The sequence below is a fragment of the Arachis hypogaea genome, chromosome 12 (assembly GCF_003086295.3).
Source record: "Arachis hypogaea cultivar Tifrunner chromosome 12, arahy.Tifrunner.gnm2.J5K5, whole genome shotgun sequence".
In the NCBI taxonomy this organism is placed as follows: domain Eukaryota; kingdom Viridiplantae; phylum Streptophyta; class Magnoliopsida; order Fabales; family Fabaceae; genus Arachis; species Arachis hypogaea.
The window spans coordinates 85660379-85677807 of record NC_092047.1 but is presented as its reverse complement, the minus strand read 5'-3'; positions in this window follow the sequence as shown (position 1 = coordinate 85677807).

Genomic DNA, 17429 nt, shown 5'->3' with positions numbered 1-17429 from the left:
AAAACCCCAGCCACGCGCAAGCGCATAGCGCGCGCGCGTCGGCTGCGTATTTTAGCTTCCTGGGCCAAGGACCAGAGAGTTGTGCCATTTTTGGGCCAACTCTGTGCCTCAACCCACGCGGACGTACGCTGTACGCGTCCACGCCCCTTCCTGTTTCCTTACCCACGCGTTGGCGCACCTGGCACCTCCGCGCCCATTCCACAAGCTCAAAACTATCCATGCGAACGCGCACAGTGCGCGCGCGCATCGATGCGTTTTAGCATCACCCAAGCCAAAGGACCAGAGAGTTGTGCCAACTCTGGGCCTCTTTTATGCCTCTGGCCCAGCTCACCCACACGGATGTGCACGGTACGCGTCCGCGCCGATCCCCGATTCTCCCATCTATGCGTAGGCGCATATGGCGCTTCCGCACCACTTCCCTATTTCCTCACCCACGCGAACGCGCACGGTGCGCGCACGCGTGGATTCAAATTTTTACTTACCCCAGGGACGCGAAACCCTAGCACATTCGCGCAGAAACACCCTCCCTCACCCCAACGTCTCTTCTTCTTCTCCCTCACTCACTAGAAACACCCCTCCACAACCAGTGACCTCCGGCGAGCACTCCGACGCACACCGCTGTCATCGCCGCGCGCGCCAACCCCTCCTCTTCCTTGCTCTCTCTCTTTCTCACTCCTCGTCTCTCTCTGTATCTCAACCGCCCTCTCTGCTCTGCTCCGTTCCTGCCCTCTGCTCCACCGCCACCAAGCAACCGCGACGCCATTGTCGCGGGAGTGGGCATCGCCGCCGGCAGCCCCACATTGCTGCCTTCTTTGTCCTTTTCCCCCATTTCTGCTTCCGCTTCGCTTACAGGTTTCACAACTTGAACCTCTACTCTGTCTTTCTCTTACTGCTTATTGTTAATATTAGTTAGTTAGATTAGCTTAGTTAGTTTAGTGTAATTAGGTGGTTAACGAATCTGGGCTGAGTAGTGGATTTAGGTTTGTTTGAATTTTTACTGCTCTGTGGAAATGTTTTGTTTCTTTGTTTTGCTTGTGCTGTGTGTTTGCCTTGCCTAATGCTATTGCACACTGCTTTGATACTGTTCTGATGAACTGCTGCTGTTCTTTGTACTATTTAATCTGTTTTACTGCTGAAATGCTGGCTATTTGTTACATACATGTGAATTCATCTCTATGGTTTTGTGTTTTTGAGTATTGATGAACTCATATGGAGTCTAATTTGACTGTTTGAACTTGGAAAATAGCCAATTTACTGCTGAAATGATGCCAGATTTTTCGTAACCATGTTCCGTGCAATAACAATGTTTTGATTGGTGTAACAAGCTCTAGTTGATGCTTTCTGTGTCAAATAGAATTTTGTTACCTAAAGGGTTTTGAAAAATCCTCATGGGCATGTTTACAGGTTTTTGGTTATGCTTCTAATACTCTTTACTTGCTTGCAATGCTAATTTGCTATATGCATTGCATGATTGAGTAAACTCTCAGATTGACCATAAACTTGGTTTTCATTTGAAATTAAGCCCAATTTGCTTGCTTCCACAAGGTTGATGATTTCTTTTACTTATGTAGCTCATGTGATTTATTTTCTCTACGCCCAAATTACCTTTAGTCATATAGCACATATAATTTTCAAATCTTATCTCAACCTTGTGACATTCATGGCTCATTGAAACTTGGTGTTTGAATTTCGCTTATGTGCATTGTTCACTGTAATTCTTATTTCACCAACACCAATAGTGATCCTTGCATTGATTGATGATTTATTTCATATTAGTTGCTTTCTAGAAAAATTATATTTCATCATCAATGACTTGTCACATTCTATGATTATGAGTATGCTTACATCCTTGTTTTGTGCATTCTTTTTGAATTGAGCCGATAACCACCATATCACTGATTTTCAACTAAGTTCTAACTCTAACTTGTTTAACCAACTAACTTCTTTTGGTTTTCAACTTAACTCTTTTGATCATTCTTTTGGATATGGTATTTCCTAGGCTTAGCAAACAAGTAATGTGCAATGTGGTTTGAATTCTTAGTTTGAAGTTTGATTTGAATTCTGAATCTTGTTGCTTGCATTCCAAGATTTCTATTTTATTCATTCACTTCATGAATATGCTTTGTTTTGAGTGCTTATTATTTGTTTGGCTATCTGCTTATATTGTATCATCTCTGTTTTTCAGGATGTCAGACAAAGGAAAGGCTATAGCCACTACTACCAAAAAGAGAAAGCGCTCTAAGACCTCTACCCCCTCTCCTTATGCAAACGATGCTAAGAACCCCCTGAATGAAGATGATAAGGAAAACCAGCTGCTACCACCTACTGACCCAATCAAATTCCCAAACCTCTACTGTGAGTTCCGCTTCTCCGACTTCTGGAAGAAGAATCTAAACATTGAGAAAAAACTGCTCCTTCCCAATGATGTGAGGCGTGTCATTAACAGCCGCATTCTGGAGTTAGGATTGGATTTTGTTGGCAGAGATTTAGGGAGGGTGAACGTTTCATGGGTGAGAGAATTTTATTGTAACTTCTTCCGAGCCACTCTTGATTTAGTTCAGCTGCGGGGTAGAGAGATTATGATCACTGAAGCTGCCATTGGGGACGCACTGCTCTGCCACCATCGTCTTGATGACACCTGCGCTTATAAGCAGGCAGAGATAGCCATCCACAGCATGACATTTGACTATGAGGCGCTTATGCGCGTGATTGCCACACCTGACGCTCCTTGGGTGATGGACTCTGGGAACAAGAAACCAAAGGGGATGCGCTTCGCTTATCTGTCGAAGGAAGCCAAGACCTGGCAGCATATCTTCGCCCACTACGTCCTGCCCACCACCCACTTCTCAAAGATTCCTATGGATATGCTGGTTCTGATTGGGTGTGTGATGGAGGGGAAGGAGGTGAACTTCCCCCGGTTGATAAGACAGAGTATGTGGCACGCGCATATCCGTGGCCTGCTGCCCTTTCCTACACTGTTCACCAGCATGATCGAGATGGCTGATGTTCCGTGGGAGGATGATGACGTGACACCACCACCCCTAGATGACGACGAGAAGGAGGTTACCATTCCATGGGGTGGGTGGGTGCACGAGAAGCCCCACCCAAATGCCGTTCTCGAGCCAGAGCAGTGGAGGAGGCAGCTCAGCCTTTATCGTCAGCAGCAGCAGCAGGACCTCCCTCTACTTCAGCAGCCGCAACATCCTTACCGCCACCACTAGCACCTGAGCCTACTTATCTGTTGGTGTAGCACCTGCTACGCTTCATGGAGCGCTTCGAGCGTCGTGTCATGCGACGACTCGACTGCATCGACCAGGTGTTTGTATCATAAGGCATCGAGCTACCGCCGCTCCCAAACTCTCCCGCTTCCGATGAGCAGGATCAGGAGGAGGAGCTGGCTGAGGAGCCGACTCATCAGGAGGCACCACCAGAGACGCAGACCACCACTGAGGTCTAGCAACCTCCTGAGGTTCAGCATGATACTCCACAGCCACAGCCAGAGCCACAGCCAGTCCCAGTCCCACAGCTAGTACCTGAGCCACAGCCCGACGCGATTGTTGACCCCCACCCCGAGCTTCAGCAGTAGCATCGAGGACGATGCTTGATTCTAAAGTGTGGGGAGGTCACCGTTCGTGACCGGTGTTTACATCTATGTGGTGAACTTTCGGACATCCATCTGTAGTTTCTGCTACTTTATTTTATATATTACACTTTATCTTTTATATTATTTTGGGATTACTGTACATATTTGCTATTGTGGATACCTTTATTTTAGTAGTTGCACACTTTTATTTTATATATATATATATATATATATATATATATATATATATATATATATATATATATATATATATTGCATCTTAGTTTTTGATTGTAATTAGGAAAGTGTTTTGAATTGTTAAAAATCTAGTTAACCCTTTTATATAAGAATTGTGTTTTGATTGAAAAAAGGGGTAAACTAGGGAAATTTTAAAATTTTCCAAATCACAACATTGCATTAGAATAAGCATAGTCAATATGATGAAAAATTTCAAGAAATTCATTTTTAGGGTACCACCCAATTAGTTGAAATTTTTTTTTATGAACTTGCTTGAATTATACACTTGTGGATCATGTTTTGAGCTAAAAACACAAGCATGTGAGATTCGAGCCTAATTGTGTGGTTACATCATACATGACCACTTACTTTCATTCTTGTGTGCATTATTCTCTTTCTATGATTGTAATCTTTGATTTGTTTGATTCTTTATATCCATTACTTTATGTATATATGCATTTACATGATTGAGGCCATTGTTCAATTAGCTCACTTACCCAAATAGCTAACCTTTTATCTTCCATTGTTAACCAATCTTGAGCCTTTGCTTAACCTATTTGTTCTTAATTGTAGCACATTACAAGCCTAAGTGGAAAATAATAAATGTCCTTAATTTGAATCTTTGATTAGCTTAGGCTAGTGAGAGTGTTCATTACTTGATTTTGGGAAAGTTGGGTACATTGGGTAGAGATAAAAGTGTGTTCATACTTGGTTGAAAAATTTTCAAGAATTGGGTACATGCTCATGTTTTAATCATGTGTAAACCATATGCATTGATGTTCTTGTATATATTTTAGTTAAAAAAAATTTTAATACAACAAAAAGGAAACAAAATGTCCCAAGGTTTAAAGTTTCATAAATTTAATGCATATGTGTGGTAATCAAAAGGAAATGCATGAGTATATAGAAAAGTGAAGAATGGATAGCTAGGCTTGTTTAGAATTGTTTAGGTTGTCATAGGTTAGGTGGGAGGTTTAAGTTAATCAATGATTCGAATTTCAAGTTTACTTGACCATATGCATCCTAACTTGACCATAGCCCCATTACAACCTATGGGAAGTCCTCATGATATTTGTATGCATGCATGAAGTAATTGTTGATTGTTAGATGAAAAACAAATCTTGAAAAGCATGATTAGGGGAGAATTGAGTGAATCAACCCCATACACTTGAGTGCCTAGAGCGGATACACATCCGGCGAGGGTTCGATCTCTCAATTACATGTTTCCACCCATAATCATCTTTTCTTGCAAGTTTATAAGATCTTTCAATGATTCAATCCAATTGTGGTTTGCTTTGATTGCTAATGCTTTAGCCCTTGTACTTGCATGTGTATTCTTGGAGATTGATTTATTTTGACTAAGCCATTGCATCATATAGATAGATTGCATGTAGATAGGTTGCATTTAGTTAGTTGCATTGAATAAATGTTAATACCTTTTGCTTCTTTCTTGATTTTAGCATGAGGACATGCTTAGTTTAAGTGTGGGGAGATTTGATAAACCCCGATTTCATGATTTATCTTGTGCTTATTTTGGGAGATTTTACCACCTTTTCCCACATTTATTTAATGAAATAGCATGGTTTTGTAATTCTCCATTGAATTGTGCTTAAGTGTAAAAAACATGCTATTTAGGCCTTAAATTAGTGATTTTAATTCACTTTAATTCCATTCGATGCCTTGATGTGTTTGTTGAGTGATTTCAGGTTTGTAAGGCAAGTATTAGATGGAAGAAATGAGGATAAAAGCATGCAAATGGGAGAATGCATGAAGAAACAAAGATTGGGAATGCACCAATGGACGCGCACGCGTACAAGGCGCGCACGCGCAGAAGTGGTTTTGCATAAGGACGCTGATAAACCATTATTTTATGGTTTATATTGTGTTTAATTGTGTGGTTTTATCGAATCTTTACCCACTTATTCATTAATTTAGCATGTATTTACAATTCCTTCCTAAAATTACTCCATGGTTGAAAACTGCTTCCTAGAAACTTTTAATTATGTATTTTAATTCTCCTTTATTCCATTTGATACCGTGATCTGTGTGTTAAGTGTTTCAGGCTTTATAGGGCATGAATGACTTGGAGATTGGAAAGGGGGCTTGCAAAAATGGAAGGAACACAAGAAATTGAGGAGATGACCAGCGAGAAACGACGCGGATGCATGGCTCACGCGACCGCGCGAAATAGAGGAAATTGCAGTGACGCATTCGCATGCCTGACGCGAACGCATGGATTTGAAACTGCACAAGTGACGCGAATGCGTGGACGACGCACACGCGTGGTAAGGCAAAACGCTGGATGACGCGAACGCCTGGATGACGCGATCGCGTGACATGCGCGATCTGCAGAATCTGCAGAATTCGCTGGGGGTGATTTTGGGCCCTGTTTTGACCCAGTTTCGGCCCAGAAAAACAGATTAGAGCCAGGGAACATGCAGAGACCAAAGAACAACATTTATTCCGCATAATTTTAGTTTTGGATCTGATTTTACTCCTCCTCTAGGTTTTCTCTCTACACATTCATAGTTCTTAGGATTTTGATTTTATTGCTTTTTGGATTGGGATATTGAGAAGAGTTATTACCTCTACCAAGACTTCATCATTCTAGTTTGTTTCCCTACCTGTCACTTACTCTTTTATATCCTTAATTTCTTCAGAGTTACTATTGGATTATTTTTAGAACTTATTAATACAAGAACTATTTTTATTTTAATTGATCCTTTTGATTATTATTTATCATGTCTTTCTTTACTTCCCTTTCTTATTTTGCGAAGTTTATATTCATAATGAGCGAGTAGTTTCATAACTTGATTGGGAGTTGATTGAAAGGAGGATCTTGAGTTGGAATACTCAAGAGTAAAATTATAGTTGGGTTTAGCTTTGGGTCGCCCTCTAATCACTGACACTAGTCCTTCCCAAGGGAGAGGATTAGAACTTGTGAATAGAAACTGACTTCCAACTTGCCTAACTTTCCTTTATCTGGTAAAGGATAACTGGGCAGGCAACCTTCAACTATCACTTTGGTCTTGGGGAAAACTCCATCAAGGATAGGGCTTCCAACTAATCTACTCCCGGTCAAGGTTTTTATTTAAATTACATAAATTCTTTGATTTAATTTCCTGTTTATCAACTCAAACCATTTTAGAAAATATCTGATTAATAAAATAGCACACCTTTCTGCAACTCGTTGGGAGACGACCTGGGATTCATACTCCCAGTATTTTAATTCTAATTTTGTGACAACCCTTCTAAATTGATAAGCGGACTTTCGGTTGGTTAAGAACTATACTTGCAACATATCTCTTATAATAATTTCTTAACTCGCCAATTTCTGCCACGTCAGACGCGCACGCGTACATACCGCATCCGCGCGGATGAAGAAATAGCCAAATCGACGTGCACGCGCACATGGCACGTACGCGCTGATACTCTCACGTGGCCCACTTAAAGGCAAAACGCTGGGGGCAATTTCTGAGCTGCCCAGGCCCAAATCCAACTTGTTTCTGAGTGTATTTCATGCAGAATTGAAGTCCAAGCAAAGGGGGAGAAATTAGTTTAGCCAATATGAGCCTTTAGTTAGTTTTCTAGAGAGAGAAGCTCCTTCTTCTCTCTAGAATTAGGTTAGGATTAGGATAGATTGTCTTAGATCTATGTTTAATTACTTGATCTCATCTTGTTTCTTTTATAATTTCTCATTTCTACATCTTGATTCTCTTATTTGTGATGTTAATTTCTCATTTTGCTCTCTTTTGTGATGATGAACTCATGTTGGATTTGATTTACAATTAATGCAATTTGATGTTGATGTTTCTTTTTATTGATGAATTGAGTTGTGAAATTACTTTACTTGCAATTAGTAGTTGGTAGATTTTATTATTATCGCAATTTATGATGTTTACTTTTATTTCCTTCTACATGTTTGATGAAATATTCTCTTTAGTTATTGAGTAGTTTTGTCAACTCTTGGTCTAAGCCAAGGGAATTGGGTAAACTTGAGTTATTGGGTATGATGTATTTGGTGATTTGAGAACCCTTGGTGATCAATTTGATGCCCATTGACGTTAACCCACTACTAAGCTAATTAGTAGGTAGGTTGGGACTTAAGGGTTGATGTGATCAAACCTTTTTGACATACTTCGAGCTTAGGAGTAGATGTTACGTACTTAAAGCTTTTGAGAAGTAGACTTAATGGGTTGGCCTCTCTATTACCAATATTTGGTTTGTTGACAAGGATGGCGATCTCAATTACCTAAGTCTTAGCCAAGAGTTCTTTACCTTGCTTTCTTCCATTACTTGTTTGATTTACTTTTTTTGCCCTCTTTTAAACCAAAACCCCCTTTACCCCTTCATAGCCAATACGCATACACTTCATTGTTCCTAAGGAGACAACCCGGAGTCCAAATACTCCGGTTAATTCTTATTAGGGATTTTGTTCTTTGTGACAACCTAAATTTTTGCATGTGAGGATTCTTTGTTGGTGTAGAACTATACTTGCAACAAGAATTCATTCAATTGAGAAAATTCTATATCAACAACAAGAAACCACACATCAGCAGGATTCATAAGAGAAGTCAAATACCCACTATGGCTAGCCAACGTCGTCCTAGTAAAGAAATCAAATGGGAAGTGGCGGATGTGCACCGACTATACCGATCTCAATAAAGCCTGTCCAAAAGATTCTTATCCACTCCCAAGTATCGATGCCCTAGTGGATGCCTTTTCTGGATACAAATACCTCTCGTTTATGGACGCTTATTCGGGATACAATCAAATTCTGATGTATCCACCCGATCAAGAAAAAACCTCATTCTTAACCCCAAAAGCAAACTACTGTTACGTCGTTATGCCATTCAGACTCAAAAATGCAGGAACCACGTATCAAAGACTAATGAACAAAGTCTTTGCAGACCATATCGGGAAACTTATGGAGGTATATGTGGACGACATGTTAGTAAAAACACAAAGCGAGGAGTCATTACTATCCGACCTCGCCCAAGTGTTCAATACCATACGAAAGTATGGCATGAGACTTAATTCTGCAAAATGCACCTTCGCAGTAGAAGCCGGCAAATTCCTGGGATTCATGCTCACACAAAGAGGAATAGAAGCAAACCCGGACAAGTGCCAGGCCATACTTGACATGAAAAGCCCGAACTGTGTCAAAGAAGTGTAACAACTCAACGGGCGACTAGCAGCCTTGTCCAGATTTCTAGCCAGATCGGCCATAAGATCTCTCCCCTTCTACGCCACTCTAATGAACGGAAAGAAGTTCGAATGGACACCTGAGTGCGAACAAGCCTTCCAGGAGTTTAAAAAATTCCTGGGAAAACCACCCATTCTCACCCGACCACAGAAAGAAGAAGCACTCATACTATACCTTGCAGTAGGAAGTCGGGCAGTAGCTTCAGCACTAGTCAGGGAGGATGAAAGTGGACAACAACCCGTATACTTCATCAGCAAAGCACTGCATGGATCCGAGCTGAACTACCAAAAAATAGAGAAGTTTTTCTATGCTCTCATACTAACTTCTCGACGACTTCACCCATATTTTCAAGCTCACACCATCAAGGTTCGAACTAACCAACCCATGAAAAGCATTCTACAGAAAACAGATTTGGCAGGAAGAATCCTACAATGGGTGGTCGAGTTGTCTGAATTCGACCTTTAATATGAAACTCGGACAGCCATCAAATTCCAATATCTGGCCGATTTCGTCGTAGAGTATACTGACGCCCCAGAAGTCCTTACAAATTGGAATCTTTATGTGGATGGCTCTTCAAATAAAACTGGGAGTGGAGCAGGTGTGATAATAGAAAGAACCCAAATCAAACTCTCCCTGAAGTTCGAGTTCCCTGCCTCCAATAACCAGGCTGAGTACAAGGCGCTATTGGCTGGTTTGAAGTTGGCTAAAGAGGTGGGAGCCCAAAAACTTGTCATTTTCAGTGATTCACAAGTTGTCACCTCACAAATAGCAGGGACCTACCAAGCTAAAGACCCTGCCATGAAAAAGTACCTGGAAAAAACCCAGGAACAACTCGAACAATTCAAGGAATACGAGATCCGACATATACCTCGAGAACAAAATGCCCGAGCTGACGCACTCTCAAAATTAGCCAGCACCAACCTAGGGGGCAATAATAGAAGCCTCATCCAGGAAAAACTGCAGAACTTGTCAATCTTGGAAGAAGACAAAGTCCTAGTCATATCAGGTCAGGATCAAGGGTGGATGACTCCTATAATCAGCTACCTCAAATCAGAGATACTCCCTACAGATAAAAAGGAGGCAAAGAGGTTAAAGCGGGAGGCACAATATTACACCATCATAAACAACATCCTATACAAGAGAGGGATTTCGACGTCACTACTAAAATGTGTACCAACCTCTAACATAAAAGAGGTCTTGGAAGAGATACACAGTGGCACATGTGGCAATCATCTCGGAGCTCGAGCTCTTGCCAAGAAAGTACTCCGAGCCGGATTCTTTTGGCCAACTTTGCAAAAAGAAGCCACTGAGTTTGTCAAGACATGTCCACCATGTCAAAATCATGATAACTTCCATATCGCCCCACCAGAGGAGCTCATCAGCATAACATCACCTTGGCCATTTGCAAAGTGGGGACTCGATCTCGTCGGGCCCTTCCCTCAAGGATCGGGACAAGTCAAGTTCCTCATCGTAGGGGTAGATTATTTTACAAAATGGATGGAAGCAAGAGCCCCCAGCCAATGCCACTGCGCAAAGAAGTCGGAAGTTCTTATATAGAAACATTGTCACAAGGTTTGGAGTTCCTTACTCCATCACCACAGACAATGGAACTCAATTCATGGATGCATGCTTCAGGAAGCTGGTAGCAAACTTGAAAATAAAACATCAATTTACATCCGTAGAACACCCACAAGCTAATGGACAAGCAGAAACAGCTAACAAAGTCATATTGGCTGGGTTAAAACGGAGATTACAGGACACAAAGGGAGCCTAGGATGAAGAGCTCCCACAAGTCCTATGGGCATATCGGACAACTCTACATTCCACCACAAAGGAATCACCTTTCCGATTGGCTTACGGAATGGAGGCAATGATCCCGGTAGAAATTGAAGAAGAATCTCCCAGAACGATCTACTACAATGAAGAGGCCAACTCCCAACTTTAAAGGGAAGAGCTTGACATACTTCCAGAAGTCTGAGAAAGAGCTCAGATCAAAGAAGAGGCATTAAAGCGTTGCATGGCCTCAAGGTACAACCGAATGGTAGTGCAGCAAAGCTTCGCCAACAATGACCTCATCCTAATCCGAAATGATATCGGAACAAGTCGACCCAGAGAAGGAAAGCTAGTGGCTAACTGGAAAGGACCCTACCGAGTCATAGAGGTACTAGGAAAAGGCTACTACAAAGTGTCTGAACTTGAGGGACGAGAGCTACCAAGGTCATGGCACGCCTGCAACCTAAGAAGGTATTATAGTTAGGAGATAATAAAAAGATCTTAAGTCAGAAAGTACAATCTTTTTCCTGAAAAGGTTTTTTAATGAGGCAACAAGTCAAGATCTGCAAAATTACCTGACTAAGAAGGGTAAGCACCCGCATGTATATATACTTTTTGCCTACATGTCTATTTTTCTACTTGATTAAAACTTTTCAAATTCTCTACAAAATCTCTTTATCAAGACGCATTAATCTGAAACGCAAAAATTCATCACCCGATTATAAAGCTACAGATCAGCAAAAGTGAAAACCAAACTCACTGCTCGATCATGATAAGGTCGACGAAGATGAAAACCGAATTCATCAAAGGTCGGCCAAGCGAGGATCAAAATCGGCAAGATGAAAAGCGACAAAAACAGAATAATGCAAGAAGTTATAAAAGCGATCCACGAATAGAGGCCTGACGAGGTCTGAAACAAAAAATAGATTGCTAGAAATAACTTAGAATGGACCGACATAAAAGAAGTCGGACCAGATTAAAGCGACAAAAAGTTATAAAAAGTAACCCATAGAAAAGAGGCCTGACCAGCCCTGAAAATGGATTACTAGAAATAACTTATAAGGGACCGACATGATGAAGTCAGCCCGACAAAGCTACAAAAAGTTATAAAGAAGTAATCCATAAAAAGAGACCTGACAAGGTCCACATAAAATGGATTACTAGAAATAACTTAGAAGGGACTGACATGATGAAGTCGGCCCGACGAAGCTACAAAAAGTTATAAAGAAGTAATCCATAAAAAGAGACCTGACAAAGTGCAAATAAAATGGATTACTAGAAATAACTTAAAAGTGGACCGAGATGAAGTAGTCGACCTAAAGCCAATTCCAAGCGACAGAGTTGTAAAAAAGTAAACCCAAGGGATCACTAAAATAGCCTAGTATAAGACATGCGCTAAAAGGGGCACGGCTTAACCATAACCTCACCAAAATCGACCTACCATGGGAGTACTACAAAGAATAAGTCAAACAAAGCTAGCCTCAAAAGCCATTTCAACTAAAACACAGAAAGCAAAGTAAAAGTATATCAAAAGAGGTCAGACATCAAGATGCCAACACTCTAAAGATGCCTGGAAGTGCTAAACAAAGCTGCATACAAAGCATATCACAAAAGAACAAAGATGGCATAATAAAAGGCTCCAGAGGCCACCCAAAAAAGCCAACCTCAATTGCTTAAAGAAACTACTTTGTTTTTCTACATAGAGTTGCTATAGAAAAGCAACCAAAATATCCAAGTCAAAGCAGACCACAAGTTACAGAAATAAGAGTTTAAAAGCCCATAGACTGGGCTGCACACAATACATCAAAGAAAACTATAAAGGATTCAAAGACTCCCCAGTGGCAGCATCTCGGGGTGAAGGAGGACGAGTCTGAAGGGGGACAGCGTCGACAGTCCCATCCGCCCGATTTAGGATCTGAACATCAGGATCCGAATCAGGGTGGTCGACCTCGGCTGCAGGCGTTGAAGAAGTCGGGGCAACAGAAGCCTTGGTGGATGGCACAGGAGGTGGATCTACATCATCGTCATCTTCATCCGGGGCAGGGACAATTTTCCCATTTTCCACAATATTATCTAAGCTGAAGAGAGACAGGTCGAGCTCGGGAGCAAGAACTCGGACCTGATCCTTCAAATTCTCATAAGCAGTAGTCACACTGCCCACAAGATGGCCCTGAAGCTCGGCATAGTCAGCTCGAGCAGATTCCAACCTCTCCCTAAGCTCCATCATCTCAGCATAAGTTAAGACATAGCTCTCCTTATGCTTCAGCGCCATATCCTCAGCCAGATTCGTAGAAGCCACCGCAGCAGTAGCTCGAGCCTTCTCACCTTCCAACTCTTTTTCCAGCTTCGCCACCTTCACCTCAAGCTCCTCCTTCAACCCCTTGATCCTGTCAAATTCCGATTTGGCCTCCTCCATAAAGGCTTTTGTTGCATGAATAGGAAGGTCCTGAGCAGTTCAGAATAAGGCTGCTCCCATGTGTGCCATCTTGATACTGCTTCGGGTAATGAAGTCCAAATGGCGAAGAATGGAGACATCATCAGTAGGAACAACGCCATAAGGAGCAATTTGCTGATCGACAAAACCAATGGCATCGAAGTCGGAGGCGTCCAGATTAAAAGGCTCAACAGTCCTCTGTCTTTTCGGAAGAGGGCCGGCAGAGGGAGAAGAGGTAGCAGCAGGTGTCTGGGGGGGGGATCAACCAAGTGGACCTGAGGAGTAGGAATCATCCTCCTCGGCCTAGCAGTGCTCAAGACGGGCTTCTTAGGAGGAACCTGAGAAGATCCTTCCCCAGCAGCCTTAGCCGAGATGTCCTGGGCTGCTGTAGCTTTTTTCGCCTTTTTAAAGGCCTTCATGGAATCACTATTTTTAACCATCTCTGAAAAACACAGCAAAAACAAGTTACAGAACTAGAGGAAACAGAAACAAAAAGCAAGTAAACAAAGCAAAAAAAAAGTCGACTACTACCCAGCTCAGCTCGGACAAGGGAAGGGTCTCCTAAAAATCTCTTTGTATCGAGATGGGGAGGCCGCCCCCAAATCCCCTCCAACAAATTCACAAAAGCCTGTTCGACCTCGTCAAGCATCTCCCACGTATATCTAGATACTATAACTTTCTTTTGCCAACATAAGGGGAAGGCAGGTTCATTATTCGACTCCAAGAAAAATGGTCGAGCTCCCTCAACAGCTCGGACCTTAAAAAAGTAGTTCTTAAAATCCTTAAAAGACTTGTCGTACATAGAAAATACTTTGTGTCCTTGGGCAGACCTGAAAGAAATCCAAGAAGCTTTCATTTTGGTAGTCCCAGGCTTGGTCAAGACAAAGAGGTAAAGAAAGAGAGTTTGAGAAGGTTTGACATCCAACTCTTGGCAAAGCAACTGAAAGATCTTGATAAAGCCCCAGGAGTTCGGATGGAGCTGGGATGGAGCTACATTACACGACCATAACAAGTCGGTCTCAAAGGAGGTAAAAGGAAGGGTGATGTTTATTTGGCTGAAAAAGTAGTCGTAAGCATAAAAGAAGGGGCTCCCCCTGGGTCAGAAAAGGAAAGCAAACCCTTTCATCGGAGTCAGGCTCTACTAATTCATAGTTTTTCTCCTGATCCCTACTATTATAGATCCGGTGATGTTTTCTAAGCTCCATGATATACTCAGAATTAACTACTGAAACACACATCAGGACGAGGGAGTCCAGCCAGTCAGACATGCCCTCGGGGACTTTGGAGGAGGTCTCGACAATATTTTTGCGAGAAGACATGGTCAACTAAGTCCTACAGTAAGAAAAAGGAAAATGGGTTACTAATAAAACAACTCGGGCAAGGCAAAGAAAGCAACTTGGACTAAAGCACGCAAATGTTAAGAAGCCAAATACAACAGCAAAAGGAGACCCCAGGACTCAAACCAAAGATCCAGGGGCATCATTTGGAGGCAGTTATGGAATAAGGACTCAGGAAAAATCTACAAGCCTACATCTCGACACATCCTAACAAGAAAATAACCCTCTTTTCAACAAAACAACACCCCGAAAGGAAAATCACGAACCAGAAAGTCATCAAAAGCATAGCCTTTTATCTATTAGCAAAAGGAACTATCAATACATCAAACATGCCAAAGGGAAAACATCAAAGAAGCAACCTTTTTCAAGAATCAAACAGTTCATCATCCCAAAACTTCAAATGCAATGACACAAACAGAAGCAGTAACAACATTTCAAAACCCTAAATATGTCAACTACCAAGAAACAAAGAAAGGTCCTACAAATTAAAGAAGCCCTAAAACAACGTACGTGGCAGAAACGATCAGACGCAGCAAGAAAAGGAAGATTCAAACTTTCCAATTTTTCCCAAGCAAAGATTCAAACTTTCACAATATTCAAGCATAAAAAAGAACAATGTGAAAAAGAGAAGAGAAAAAAAACCTACCTGTAGCAGGGAAGAGATGATAAACACTGAGAAGTTGAAGCAACAAACAAAGCCGCGCCAAACAATCACCTTTCGAACAAAAACAAAGCGCCAATAGTCACCTCCAGAACAGGAAAAATAGCGAAGATGTGAAAACTTGGGAGCAAGCAATGAAGAGTCCCAGGCGAGCCAGAGAACGCAAGAGCAGAAGGGTAAAAGATGAAAGCAAAGAGAAGAAGAAACTGAAAACAAAATCTTTTGGCAATTCAAAATGAGAAGAGGGAAAAACGGCAAAAAAGAGGAGTTAATGGGTTATTAAAAACCCTCGCACATTCCCAAAGCAAGAAACGCGCGTTTTCAAAATTAAAGGGAGTGAGAAAAATGCTCCGCATTCAAATAGAAGCTCTACAAAAAGGGATCGATAATGCTCGAGCTCAGCTTCTCTAAAGAAGGATTAAAGTCCTAAAAAAAGGGATTCGACCTGAAAAGGAAGACCACACTCGAGCAGGGGCATTGTTCATGTCCTGGGTCGAGCTGACGACCCGGGCTGACTAACGACAAGTCGACCGACCTCTTCAGGTCAGGATTATCCGACCTCTTCTCAAAGAGTTCGGCCAAACCATCATGGAGAAGCCCAAAAAGGGCCCAAACATAGGAACACGACCCAAATCCAAAGGCAGCCCAAGCCTAGAGAGATAAGGGCGGTTCCCTTGAAGATAGGATGACTTCACTCAAAAATAAGATAAGATAAGATAACTATCTTATCTCCAGAAAAGTCACTCCATACCATTATAAATACACTAGAGCACCCAGGTATAACTCATACTCTGATTCTACTAAAAACCTACTTAATACCCTTGCTAACTTAAGCATCGGAGTCCCTTGCAGGTACCACCACCCTCCGATGACGAAGGGTCAGGATCACCAACAAGTCCAACAAGTCGGACACGGCGGCTCTGGTCACCACCCACAAGTCGGACACATCAGCGCCGACCAACATAGAAGATCTCGTCCGAGATCGACCTACAGTTTCAGGTAACCCTCGAAACACATGGTTTTGTAAATTCTCCTTTAATTGTGCTTAAGAGTGAAAACATGCTTTTTGGGACTTAAAATAGCTAAAGTTAATTCACCTTGATTTCATTAGGTGCCTTGATATGTTTGTTAAGTGATTTCAGATTTAGAAGGCAAATATTGGATCAAGGGGATGAAGGAAAAGCATGTAAAAATGGAGAACTCATGAAGAAATGAAGGAATCGCAAAAGTTGTCAAGCCAACCTTTTCACACTTAATCGACCATAACTTGAGCTATAGAGGTCCAAATGATGCGGTTCTAGTTGCATTGGAAAGATAACATTCGGGGCTTCAAAATGATATAAAATTTGCCATAGTTGCATTGCGTTTAGGGGCGTGCACGTGCACTGTACACGTACACACTGATGCTGCACGTGATTTATTTAATGCAACTCGTGGCCAGTGATTTCTGGTGCATTTTGGGGCCCAATCCAACTCATTTCTAATGCTATTTAACCCAAGAATTAAAGAGGGATGAGGCATCTAGTTAGTGAGTTTTATTTTAGTTTTATCATGCTTTAGTTAGTTTCTAGAGAGAGAAGCTCTCTCTTCTCTCTAGAATTAGGAGTAGGTTAGATCTAGATTAGGAATTCTTAGATCTAGGTTAATTTCATGCTTAGATTTACTTTTCCTTTTGTAATTATTCTTCTTCTACATCTCTTCTCTCTAGTGTAGCATTTAATTCTTGTAATTCTTTACTTTTATGTTGATGCACTTTTGTTTCCTCTATGTTCTCTTAATGCAATTTATGATTCATGTTCTTTTATTGTTGAATTGCTTAGTTTATTTTACTTTCCTTTCATGCCTTCTAAGTGTTTGATGAAATGCTTAGTTAGATTTTAGTATAGAATTTTATGCTCTTGGCTTGGGAAGGTAACTTAGGAACTCTTGAGTTACTAATATCCAAGTAATTGATGATTGGGAGCCATTAACTCTAGATCTCACTAATTGAATTGGTGGAGAACTAGGACTTATGGACTTGGATTGATATAGCTCACTTGACTTTTCTTTACTACTAGTTAGAGGATGACTTAGTGGGATTGATCCTTGGTAATTCTCATGTTGTGGTTAGTGATAGGGATAGAGATCCTTGACCACCAACCCTTGCCAAGACCTCTGTTGCTATTAGTTTACTTCCTTGCCATTTATCTTTCATGCCT